We start from the raw sequence: 13,328 nt of genomic DNA, 5'->3' as shown, positions 1-13,328 counted from the left end.
AAAAAACAACAAATAAACTTTTTATAAAAAGAAAAGAAAATTGATTACATCTAATTTCTTTTTGTTTTAAAGAATTTATTTATTTATTCATGAGAAAGATAGGAGGAGAGAAAGAACCAGCCATCACTCTGGTACATGTGCTGCCAGGGATCAAACTCAGGACCTCATGCTTGACAGTCTAGTGCCTTAGCCACTGCGCCACCTCCTGGACCACACATCTAACTTCTTTATTGAGATGTCTTCTAAAATATTACAATGGCAGAAACACTCAAGGGACCTCCCACAAGAGACTGAAATGTATTATAAAACAACTGTAATAGTAATAGTTAAATTTAAAAAAACAGTACTCCTGACATAATATTTGAGGGCAGTGTAAAACTGTACCTGCTGAGGCAGCGGTCATGTAAAACATTTCCTCAACAAAAATTTAAAAGAAAGAAGAAAAAAAAAACAAGAAAGAGGGGGTCGGGCGGTAGCGCAGTTGGTTAAGCGCAAGTGGCGCGAAGCACAAAGACCGGCATAAGGTTCCAGGTTGGAGCCTCCAGCTCCTCACCTGCAGGGGAGTCGCTTCACAGGCAGTGAAGCAGGTCTGCAGGTGTCTATCTTTCTCTCTCCCTCTCTGTCTTCCCCTCCTCTCTCCATTTCTGTCTGTCCTATCCAACAACATCAATAATAAAAATAACCACAACGATTAAAAAAAAAGAAAGAGAAACATTTGAGCATCATCAAGATCTCATACAAACAAATCCTTATGAGAAATTGGCATAGCAAAAGTAGTCCTTCAAATGAGTGGGAAGAATGAAATAGCTTTGGGACAACTGAATATCCATTTAGAATAAATAAAAACAAGCCAAGAAAGTTACATCCCAATATTAACTGTTAGACCAAAACAGAGAGATCAAGGATTGAAATGCAATACTAAAATATAGGCGATGCTAGAAAAATACACCAGCATGTGGTTGCAGGTTTTTTTTCTTATTTACTGCCTCCAGGGTTACTGCTGGGGCTCAGTGCCAGCACGACAAATCCACTGCTCCTATAAGTCTTTATTTATTTTTTTATTATCTTTATTTTATTTATTGGATAGAGACAGCCAGAAATCTAGAGGGAAGGTGGTGATAGAGAGGGAGGGACAGACACCTGCAGTCCTGCTTCACCACTCGCAAAGCTTTCCCCCTGCATCTGGGGACTGAGGGCTCTAACATGGGTCCTTGCGCACTGTCACATGTGTGCTCGACTAGGTGTGCCACCACCCATTCCCAAGCCTTTTTTTTTCTCTTCGTTTCTTTTTTGTTTTGTTTTATTGGATAGGACAGAGAGAAATTGAGAGAAGAGGGAAAGCCAGAGCGGAGAGAGAAAGATAGACACCTGCAGACCTACTTCACTGCTTGTGAAGTGACCTCCCTGCAAGTGGGCAGCCAGGGGCTCAAACTGGGATTCTTGAGGTTAAGCACTTTATAATATGTGCGCCTAACCTGGTGTGCTACTGCTTTGCCCCCAGTATATGGTGTTTTTAGATAATTTGGGAATGTATAAGTTCTTTCTAAGCATAAACAGAAAGGAAAGATAAAGGAAAAGAATAATAACTATGACCCCATTGAGGCTTAAATCTTCATGCCAAAAGAATGTAATAACTGAAATATAAAGTGGGATTTTTGAAACACATATAACAAAAGAACTTTTAAAATATACAAGTGTTTAATAAATAAGAGAAAGATAAAAAGATAGACACTACAATAGAAAATTGGACAGAGTTTGAACATAATTTAACACAATTACCATTATTTGTTTAGTTATGATAGAAAGAGAAAAAATGAGAAGGAAGAGAGAGAGAGAGAGAAGAGATACACACACACACACACACACACACACACACACACACCACCTATAAAGCTTCTCCTCTGTAGGTGGTGACCAGAGCTTTGAACCTGGGTCCTTGCACATGGTATCACATGCACTCGACCAGATGCACTACCACCCAGTTCTGTGTACCATTTTCAAAACCCTTTATTGCAATAAGAGTTTTAAACAGAGAGAAAAAGTGAAGGATTGGTTCAGGAAAGACTTCCCTCTACCTTATACTCATTCTTACTTAGAAAAGTCAGCAAACTCATGACCACTAGTTAATCTATTAAATAAATCAGTATTGTTAAAATATAATATCAGAGGGGCTGGGTCGTAGCACACCTGGTTGAGCGCATGTATTAAAACACTCAAGGACCCGGGTTCAAGCCCCTGGTCCCCACCTGCAGGGGGAAAGTTTTACGAGTGGTGAAGCAGGGCTGCAGGTGTTTCTCTGTCTCTCTTCCTCTCTATCACCCCTCCCTCTCAATTTCTGGCTGTCTCTATCCAATAAATAAAGATTATAATAAATAAAATCATATATATGTATATATATATATATATATATATATATATATATATAACCATGTCTTTCAAGACAAAACAGATGAAACTGTAGGTGATTATACTTAGTGAAGTAAGGAAGACAGTGAAGAACAACTACCAGATGGTTTCACTCATATGTAGAATATAGAGAATTGAAACACATGAACTTTCATAGAAAAAAAAGTAGCCAACTTCTCTCTAAGACTTCAGGAGAACTATGATGGTTACTTCAATAGTTGAGAGTGTGAGTACATAGAACTTGGGTGGTTGGGCCCCAGATCACATCAAATCGATGGAGTTTACAGCTTTCCCATATTTGGGAGCTACTCTCTTCCTTGATCCAGCTTTCTGGTCCTTTTTCCAGCCATGACATCATCTCCCCAGACAATAACTTATATCCACCTGCATATCAGATGTCAGGCTCAAGACTGAAAGGCTGGTGTAGTGGCTCTGCCTGTAGACTCTGAGACAGATGTCAGGCTCAGGGAAAAAAAAAAAGAAGGAAAGAAAGAAAGAAAGAAAGAGAGAAAGGAAGGAAGAAAGAAAGAGAGAAAGAAAGAAAGAGAAAGAAAGAAAGGAAGGAAGAAAGAAAGAAAGAAAGAAAGAAAGGGAGAAAGAGAAAGAAAGAAAGAGAGAAAGAAAGGGAGAAAGAGAGAAAGAAAGAAAGAAAGAAAGAAAGAAAGAAAGAAAGAAAGAAAGGGAGAAAGAGAGAGAGAGAGAGAAAGAAAGAAAGAAAGAAAGAAAGGAAGGAAGGAAGGAAGGAAGGAAGGAAGGAAGGAAGGAAGGAAGGAAGAGAGAAAGAAACTAGTATAACCGGACCCTTTGGAATATAACTAAAATAGACCTACTATCTACAAAACAGAGACCCCTCAACTCACCATCTGAACTATTCCAGCCTTTAGGTTCATGATTAGTCCACAATTTGTTCGGCTTTATATGTTAACTCTTCTTTCAGCCACTAGGTTCCAGATGCTAACATGATGCCAGCCAGACTTCCCTGGACAGACAACCCCACCAATGTGTCCTAGAGCCCCGCTTCCCCAGAGACCTGCCCACTAGGGAAAGAGAGAGACAGGCTGGGAGTATGGATCAACCTGTCAACACCCATGTTGAGTGGGGAAGCAATTACAGAAGCCAGACCTTCCACCTTCTGCATCCCACAATGACCTTGGGGGGTCCATACTCCCAGAGGGATAAAGAATAGGAAAGCTATCATAGGAGGGGATAGGTTACAGAGTTCTGGTGGTGGGAATTGTGTAGAGTTGTACCCCTCTTATCCTATGGTTTTGTTAGTGTTTCCTTTTTATATATAAATTTAAAAATTTTTTTAAAAAAGAACTTGGGTGGTGGAGATGGTGTGGAATTAGATCCCTATTATTTGATGACCTTGTAAATCCATATAAAATTACTAAATAAGAAAGGTTAAATAATTTAGAAATCATAGTTAATGATACAATATGATGGGGAAAAGAGAGTTTTGAGAGGAGAATAATTATTTCCTCACCAAGCAGCACACATTCAGTCACAGTCACTAGAATACTGAATCTAGCACGAGAGCAAAGGGAGATATTATTGGAGAAAAGCAACCAAGAAAAGTTGCAGCTTGAGCAGGAATGGGAAAGATACTTTGTTTTATGTACTGGTGTTGTAATGATCCTGACTGGAGGGGTGGGAGCACTTGAAATAGAGCAATTTAAAGTAGCAATTAGAAAAGCAGCCACTGGGCTGGGGAGATAGCATAAATAGTCCTGCATAGGATTTTCATGCTTCAAGGTCCAAGGTCACAGGTTCAATCCCCAGCATTGCCATAAATCAGAGCTGAAAGGTGGTCTGGTTTCTCTGTGTCTTTCTCACTCCCCTCTCTCTTTTTCTCTCTCTCTCCCCCTTCTCTCCTCCGGTGTGTGTGTGTGTGTGTGTGTGTGTGTGTGTGTGTGTGTGTGTGTGTATGATTAAATAAAGGAAGTTGGGGAGACAGCATAATGGTTATGCAGGACTTTCATACCCAAGGCTCTGAGGTCCCAGTTTCAATTCCCAGCACCACCATAAGCCAGAGCTGAGCACTGCCCTGGTCTCTCTCTCTCTCTCTCTCTGTTTCTCTCTGTATCTTGCTCATTAAGAAGTACATAAACAAAATGTATTTAAAATAAAAGCAGGTAGGGCAACAAAAGGGGGAAATAAATAAATAAATATTAATAAAATAAGCCACCCTACTAGGGAAAGAGAGAGACAGGCTGGAAGTATGGATTGACCAGTCAATGCCCATGTTCAGCGGGGAAGCAATTACAGAAGCCAGACCTTCCACCTTCTTCATCCCACAATGACCTTGGGTCCATACTCCCAGAGGGATAAAGAATAGGAAAGCTATCAGGGGAGGGGAGGGGATACGGAGATCGGATGGTGGGAATTGTGTGGAATTGTACCCCTCTTACCCTATGGTTTTGTTAATGTCTCCTTTTTTAAGTAAATAAAAATTTTAAATAAATAAATGCAGGATACATAAAAACCTAATTGTTCCAAAGGACCCCACTTAGATTAAGAGGTGGTCTTGAACAAAGACCCCTGAAAGGTGCTATAAACCAAAGCAGGTGGACTCAGCCAATGTGAGATGCTTATTGACTCCACCTCCGTGGCCTTTGGTCTTTCCATGCCAGGGTTTGATGAAAGGGTGATAGGAGACAGAAGGACGCAGCACCTGAGGTGACAGGAACCTTGACAGCTGGCAATGAAGAGGCACATTACGATGATGTGACTTAGCACTTAAAAACTCAAGACTATTCATAAGAGTTCATGACCTGTGGCAGCTGACAAGTCCACCTGGTGGAGAGTCAAAAACTGTCTCCAGTGTGAATCACTTCACTAATGATGCAGCTGGAAGTGAGAATCACAAGGACCAAGTTATCCTGCAGCTATGAGCAAGCAAATCATGGACAATGGGAGAGGTTAAGATAACCAAAAAAACAAGGAAACCCCTGATCTCAGCTTATTTCTCTTCCCCAGAGACTGTCCACTTCCTTTTAGAAGTGTGCTGTCCTCTCTCACTTCTATTCCCTTGATTTCAAGATAAGTGGTGGCCACATTTTTTTAATCTTATTTACAAAAAGGAAACACTGACAAAACCACAGGATAAGAAGGATACAACTCCACACAATGCCCACCACCAGAACTCCGTATCCCATCCCCTCCCCTGATAGCTTTCCTATTCTTTAACCCTCTGGGAGTAAGGACCCAAGGTCATTATGGGGTGCAGAAGGTGAAAAGTCTGGCTTCTGTAATTGCTTCCCCGCTGAACATGGGTGTTGACAGGTTGATCCATACTCCCAGCCTGCCTCTCTCTTTCCCTAGTAGGTTGGGGCTCTGGGGAATCAGAGCTCCAGGACACACTGGTGGAGTTGTCTATCCAGGGAAGTCTGGTCGGCATCATGCTAGCATCTGGAACCTGGTGGCTGAAAAGAGAGTTAACATACAAAGCCAAACAAATTGTTGACTAATCATGGACTTAAAGGCTGTAATAGTGAGGATGAAGAGTTGGGGGGTCCTCTATTTTGTAGATAGCTAGTAGGTATATTTTAGTTATATTCCAAAGGGCCTGTGGCTATATTAGTGGGTTTTTTTTCTTTTTTTTTTCCCTGAACCTGAAATCTGATATGCATGTGGATCCGAGTTATTTTCTGGGGAGATGATGTCATTGCTGGAAAAAGGACCAGAAAGCTGGATCAAGGAAGAGAGTAGCTCCCAAATATGGGAAAGGTGTATAAATATTGTTGACTGTAAACCCCATCAATCTGATGTGATCTGGGGGCCATATTTAGCTTAGGAGCCTATATGACCTCTGCATCCCTGTAGATCTGAGCTCACATTCTGTGGTCATCAGTAGGAATGTTCCAAGCTGCCCCAATATCAGGACCCATCTTCCTGAGGTGTAGCATAGAGTGTGTTGTCCAGCCTCCCTTTGGAGGATGAAACATTTTCTACCGTTGTTGATGCAAGTTGAGAGCAAGATCCTATGAGAACCCAAAAAGGGGTCTAGTTTGTTGTTCCTGATAGAGATGACTGGTAACAATGGAGAGAGGGATTTATTTGAGGTCTAAGCCCATCATTTCTGTTTGGGAATCTCAGGACTCCCCGAATAGGGCCCCAGCTGATGGGGTGGCCTGATAGTGACTAAAGAGTCATCGTTGAAATATGCCAAGTCTCTTTCCCTTATTCAGCTTTTGCAGTCCTTGCTTTCATAAGGTTAGCTTTGGAGTTAGTGAGAGAAGTGTAATAGGAAGTAGGTGAGGAGGATAACTAAGTCTAAGTAGACACTATTTCATTATTACTCACTTCAGACTTTGTGCACTTTTGCTTAAGGTATATATTTTGCCCTAATTTATGGATACATGTGAACATCAGTCTGTCTCATGGGACCTAGTCTATATCTAGGTTTTGGGACTTTGTTAGGAAGTAAACTGCCTGGAATGGAATTAGAGAATCCTATGAAAGGAAAGGTCTCACCCAAGTAATGAGGCTGAAGGGTTGACATTCCATGCCTGATGTCTCTAGACACAGTGTGAAGTGAAGCATGCTGAGGTGGTACTCATTGCATTGATTAGTTTGGGATTGGTGGATGCAATATCATTTGGTATGAATTGAGAGAAGCATGCAGGAAAGTAATCCCCACCCTAGATGTTGCCGGACTGGGGGAAATATAGGCTCTATAGAAGAAGTAGGAGTTTCCTGCTGTCTTTGGATTTAAGAAGGCAATAGAGAGTTATTGCTATAATCACATTATTTGGCAGTTGGGTTAACTTTGAAATATCCCTTTGTTAGGATTTGCTGTATCATACACAACATCACCATAATTTATGTTCTTTGACATTACTTGTATATAGCTGTGCCACCGGTTGCTTCTGTTCTCCCTGGTCTAAGCTTTTTTTTTAATCATTTAAAAAATGTTTTAATATTTATTTATTCATTCCCTTTTGTTGCCTTTGTTGTTTTTATTGTTGTAGTTATTATTGTTGATATCATCGTTATTGGATAGGACAGAGAGAAATGGAGAGAGGAGAGGAAGACAGAGAGGGGGAGAGAAAAATAGAAACCTGCAGACCTGCTTCACCACCTGTGAATCAACTTCCCTACAGGTGGGGACCCTGGGGCTCGAACTGGAATCCTTACACTGGTCCTTGTGCTTCGCACCACCTGCATGTAACCCACTGCACTACCGCCCAACTCCCTGGTCTAAACTTTTTAAAGAGTCAACATATCAAAGACTCAGTGCATTAAAAAATTTGAGACATTCAATCAATTTTCCCCTCTCATATTATATGACTACAAATTAATAGGAGTCTACATGAACACCATTCTCACCACCAAAGACTGTGTCCTATCCCATTCTCCTTCCTCCCTCTCACCCACTACCCCCTGCCTTATAAAGCTGAACATTGACCCACACCCTCAACCTGTCAGGGGAAAGGTAACAGACCGGTTCTTTCTCGCTTGTGACAGGGGAAGACATGACATAAAGACACCGGGGAGACCTGCAGCATGCTCAGACCTCAGATCTCAGGTCTCGTTTATTAGCAGGTGGGCAAGGTTTAAGTAGAAAACCAAACAAAGAAAATTATTCAAATTTGTCAGAAATTACAGGTTTCTTAAAGGTCAGCTTGCCCCTATGGTAGGGGGCTGGTATGACAAGAATTGATGCAGATACATAAAGGTCAAGATAATTAGTCTCCTGATGCAGGCGTGTAATTACCCAAAGGTGTTTGAGGGGAGGTAAGAGGTTGAACCAGTTAAGGCAAGATAGAGAGAAGATAAGCAAGGTTTGATGCAAATTGAGGAAATCAAAGGCCACTGCTAGGAGTGTGTGATAAGGTGTGTTCTCCTCTGTGAACTTTGAGTAAATGAATCTTAAAGTAGGCAGCCATGTGGCCTGCAGTTAATGGGGAGAAGTATTGGGGCATCTATGGGCCTGAGAGTCAAGAAGGAAAGAACTAAGTCTGAGTTTCTCCCCTTTTGCTCACATCGGTTGAGAGAGACTAACAAAAAGGGTATCTTCTCAGACCTCCATCCAAGGATGAGGGAGTTCTCCCTAAGCTCTATCAAGCTTACACATAGTCCCAACATCAACCCAGGGTTTTAACTTTGGTGCTATATTCCAAATTCAGTCAGATCCTGCCTTGAGTTTCCTTTTCTGTTCTTCTTTCTCAACTTCTGTTTATGAGTGGAATCATCACATATTGTCTTTGTCTTTCTGACTTAACTCACTTAACATAATTCCTGCTAGTTCCATCCAAGATGGGTTAGAAAAGGTGAGTTTATTGTTCTTAATACCTGCTTAGTATTCTATTGTGTATATATACCACAGCTTTCTCAGCCACTCATCTGTTGTTGGGCACCTGGGTTGCTTCCAGGTTTTAGCTATTATGAATTGCGCTGCTATGAACATAGGTGTACACATATCTTTTTGGTTGGGTGTTATGGAGTCCTTGGGATATATCCCTAGGAGAGGAATTACTGGGTCATATCGAAGGTCCATGTCTAGCCTTGTGAGAGTTCTCCAAACAGCTCTCCATAAAGGTTGGACCAATTTATATTCCCACCAGCAGTGCAGAAAGGCTCCTTTGTCCCCATAGCCTCTCCAGCATTTGTTGCTGATGTCCTTTTTGATGTATGCCATTCTCACAGGGGTGAGGTGGTATCTCAGTGTTGTCTTTATTTGCATTTCTCTGACAATCAGTGACCTGGAGCAATTTTTTCATGTGTTTGTTAGCCTTTTGGATCTCTTCTGGAGTGAATGTTCTGTTCATATTCTCTGCCTATTTTTGGATGGGGTCATTTGCTTTCCTGTTGCTAAGTTTGCAGAGTTCTTTGTATATTTTGGTAATTAGTCTCTTGTCTATATAGGGCATGTGAAGATCTTCTCCCATTCTGTGAGGGGTCTCTTTGGGTGATAGTTTCTTTGGCTGTGCAGAAGCTTTTCAATTTGATGTAGTGTCATTGATTTGTTTCTGCTTTAGTCTTCCTTTCAGTTGGGTTTGTATCATCAAAGATGTCCTTGAGGTTTAGGTGGGAAAGTGTTTCACCAATGGTATCCTCTAAGTATTTGAATTTCTGGTCTAACATCCAGGTCCTTGATCCATTTGGAGTTGATTTTTGTTTCTAGTGAGATAAAGTGGTTCAGTTTTATTCTTTTGCATGTTTCAACCCATCTTACCCAGCACCATTTATTGAAGAGAGCCTCTTTTCTCCATTTAATACTTTGGCCCCCCTTATCAAAGATTAGATGTCCATAGCTGTGGGAGTTTAGTTCTGGGCTTTCAATTCTGTTCCACTGGTCTGTGTGCCTATTTTTGTTCCAGTCCCAGGCTGTTTTGATGATGATGGCCTTATAATATAGTTTGAGATCTGGGAGTGTGATGTCTCCATTTCTGTTTCTTTTCCTCAAGATGGTTTTGGCGATTCTAGGTGACTGGCCACATTTCTTAATACATTTGTACCAGACCTGCTGTCAAAGTTCATATCCAAAATATCTATCAACATTTTGCAGTACAGTCAAGAGCCCTTCCAGTTTGGGGGGGGGGGCTCTTATAATCCCTGATAGCCAGATTCCCCTCCTAACGCTGCCATTCATTTGTGGAAACTCTCCGAAGTTTTCTTATTTCTCACCTCTCCCCCTCTTGCTGTTGCTTGAATTGTATGTGGCAGTGTAAATTTCCATCAAAAAATAATCCTGTGGTTGTCCATGCTTGGCTTCAACTATAAGTGAAGCCTCTCCTCTCCAGATATAGTCAGCACTTTTTTTTTCCCTCCAGGATGATTGCTGGGGCTCAGTGCCTGCACTACGCATCCACTGCTCCTGGCAGCCATCTTTTATCCTTTTTTGCCCTTGTTGTTTATCGTTGTTGTTCTTATTGTTGTTGTTGCTGTTGTTGTTGGATAGAACAGAGAAGGGGACAGAAAGATAGACACCTGCAGACCTGCTTCACCACTTGTGAAGTGACCTCCCTGCCGGGGGGGAGTGTACGTCAGGGGTTGAACCGGGATCCCTATGCCAGTCCTTGCGCTTCGTGTCACTTGCACTTAAAACACTGTGCTACTGTCCAACCCCCAGAACTTTTTTTAAACAAAAGGATCATCACTGCGACTTGGCGTGTGCATGACTCCACCATTCCTGGTGGCCTTTTTTTTTTTTTTATTTTACTGTCTTTCAATATAGAGAGACAGAGAGGAAGAGAGACACCTGAAAACTGCTCCACCACTCAAGAAGCCCCTCCCTCCCCAGAGGTGTAGACTGGACACTTGAACCCAGGTCCTTAACCATGATAATGCATATGTTCTACTAGGTGAGCCACCACCAGGCCCCAGATATCAGCCTTAAAATCCAAATTTCAGATTGACAAAATAATGCATCTGGCAAGTTGGGCAGTGGTGTAGCGGGTTAAGCTCATGTGGCGCAAAGCCCAAGGACTGGAGTAAGGATCCTGGTTTGAGCCCCTGGCTCCCCACCTGCAGGGGAGTTGCCTCATAGGCGGTGAAGCAGGTCTGCAGGTGTCTTTCTCTCCCCCTCTCTGTCTCCCCCCCCCACTTGCCTTGTTGATCTATCCAACAGCAACACCATCAATAACAACAACAATAACTACAACAAGGGCAACAAAAGGGAAAATAAATAAATAAATATGTATTTTTAAATAATGCATCTGAATGGTGTGCCTGATTGCCTATGTGTGTGACCCAAGTTCAAATTCAGCCTCAGTGTGTTGTAGGAAGCCTCAATGCTGTGGGACCTTGCTCCCCTCCCTCCCTCTGTCTCTAGCTGAAAAAGTAAGCCCAGAGTGGTTTTGTCTTGGCAACGAAAGAAAGAAAGAGAGAGAGAGAGATAAAGAAAGAAGTTAAAAATGAATATTATGGACTTGGAAGACAGCATATTGGTTACACAAAAGACTTTCTTGACTGAGGCTCTGAGGTCCCAACTTTAATCCCCAGTACCACCTTAACCCAGAACTGACCAGTGTTCTAGTTTCTATCTATATCTTCCCTCTGTTTCACTCACTCAAACAAAATAAATAACAAAGTGCATATTACACATTTGAGTCTAGCGCCTTAGACCACTCGGCCATCCTGACACACTCATATTACAGACTTGAAATCAATCTGTTGAAGTACATCATCCCTATTCCAAGTAATCACCGCCTGAGAATGCTGATGTAACCTGCAAACTTCCTGAGAGCATCATCCTTCACTGGTGCTAATGACCTATGTCACATTTGGCCATGAGTAATCAGGAATGATGAATGACTGCTAGGTCAACACACCCTCCATCACGTGGCTGACCGTTGGTGAAGTGAAAGGTTGGTACCCAAACCCATTAATCATTCCAGAAGCTCTGAATGTCTTCCTATGAATACGTGAGAAATATCTGGGCCTCCTGGCCTACTGAGCACTTCAGGATGGAATGCTGTTAACATCATCAGCAGGTTTCCTGCCTGGCGGTCAGCAGCCAGCACTTTGCCTTCCTTCTAGTTATGACTCAAGTCAGGGGAGGAGGAGGCCACTCAACAAGGAGACACCTGAATTTTGGACATGAGTTAACACTGCAGAGTATGTTGTAGGGGTTCCAGCATGATGCATTTTCTCCAGCACGCTCTGGGTCAGACAGACTTGGTTCTAGGCAGGCTGAGAACTGAATCCACAAATGCCACCTAGCAATCAATCATTGATCTCCCAAACTGGCCAAGCCCTTAATAGTGTGCAGGAAAACTCCTTCTCCTCCCTCTCCTCCTCCTCGTCCTATTCCTCTTCCTCTCTTTCCCTCCCTAATTCTTTCTCTTTTCTTTCTCCTTCTCTCTCTCCTCTTCCTTTTGCCTCCTTTCTCCTTCTCCTTCCTTACTCTCCCCATCCCCCTCTTTCTCTTCCTCTTGCTGTTTTTTTTTTAATAGTTTTTATTGGTGGTTTGGGTAAATTCTCACACCACACCCACCACCAAAGCTCTGTGTCCCTGCCACTCCAATTGGTAACTACCATGGTTCTCACAGTGACTTCATTTTTTTTTTTTTTTTTGCCTCCAGGGTTATTGCTGGGGCTTGGTGCCTGCACCAGGAATCCACTGCTCCTGGAGGCCATTTTTTTTCCCTTTTGTTGCCCTTGTTGTAGCCTTGTTGTGGTTATCATTGTTGTTGTTGACGTCGTTCGTTGTTAGAGAGAAATGGAGAGGAGAGGGAGAGACAGAGAGGGGGAGAGAAAGACACCTGCAGAACCGCTTCACCGCCTGTGAAGTGACTCCCCTGCAGGTGGGGAGCCGGGGGCTCGAACCGGGATCCTTACTGGTCCTTGCACTTTGCGTCATGTGCGCTTAACCCGCTGCGCTACTGCCCGACCCCCAGTGACTACATTTTGTTTAACAAGCACTTGAATATTTAAGAACATCCTCTGCTGAATATGGGATGATCCCATTCAGACAGAAGCTGAAAAATAAGAACATAAGAGAAAACACAAAGCAGAACGTGGACTGGATTTAATGTCCTGCGCCAAAATAAAGGACTCTGAGGAGGGGTTGTAATCAGGTCCTGGAACATGATGGTGGACAAGGACCTAGATGGAAGGGTTAGAGTGTTATGCGGAAAACTGAGACATGTTACCCATGTACCAACTACCGTATTTTACTGGTGAGTATAGACCATTAGTCTCCAACAATAAAGAAAAAAAGAACATTCTAACATCTTCTGCATTAACTAACAAGATGACGTCTCAGATCTTGGTTGACTTTATAGTCTGGAAAAGAAGAAAGCTACACTCCCAGCACTCTATGAGGCACTCGGTGTCCTTCATCTCTGGACAACCTAAAATTCAAAGTGCTGTAAGAGTTCAGAGGCTGCAGCTGTGGACATGGCGCTTGAAAAGCATGAATGACTTTAGCAGATGAGCTAATGAAAGCTACTGAAGAGCAGTGGACATATGCC

Source organism: Erinaceus europaeus, chromosome 15 (genome assembly GCF_950295315.1).
Source record: "Erinaceus europaeus chromosome 15, mEriEur2.1, whole genome shotgun sequence".
Classification (NCBI taxonomy): domain Eukaryota; kingdom Metazoa; phylum Chordata; class Mammalia; order Eulipotyphla; family Erinaceidae; genus Erinaceus; species Erinaceus europaeus.
This window is presented reverse-complemented; position numbering follows the sequence as displayed.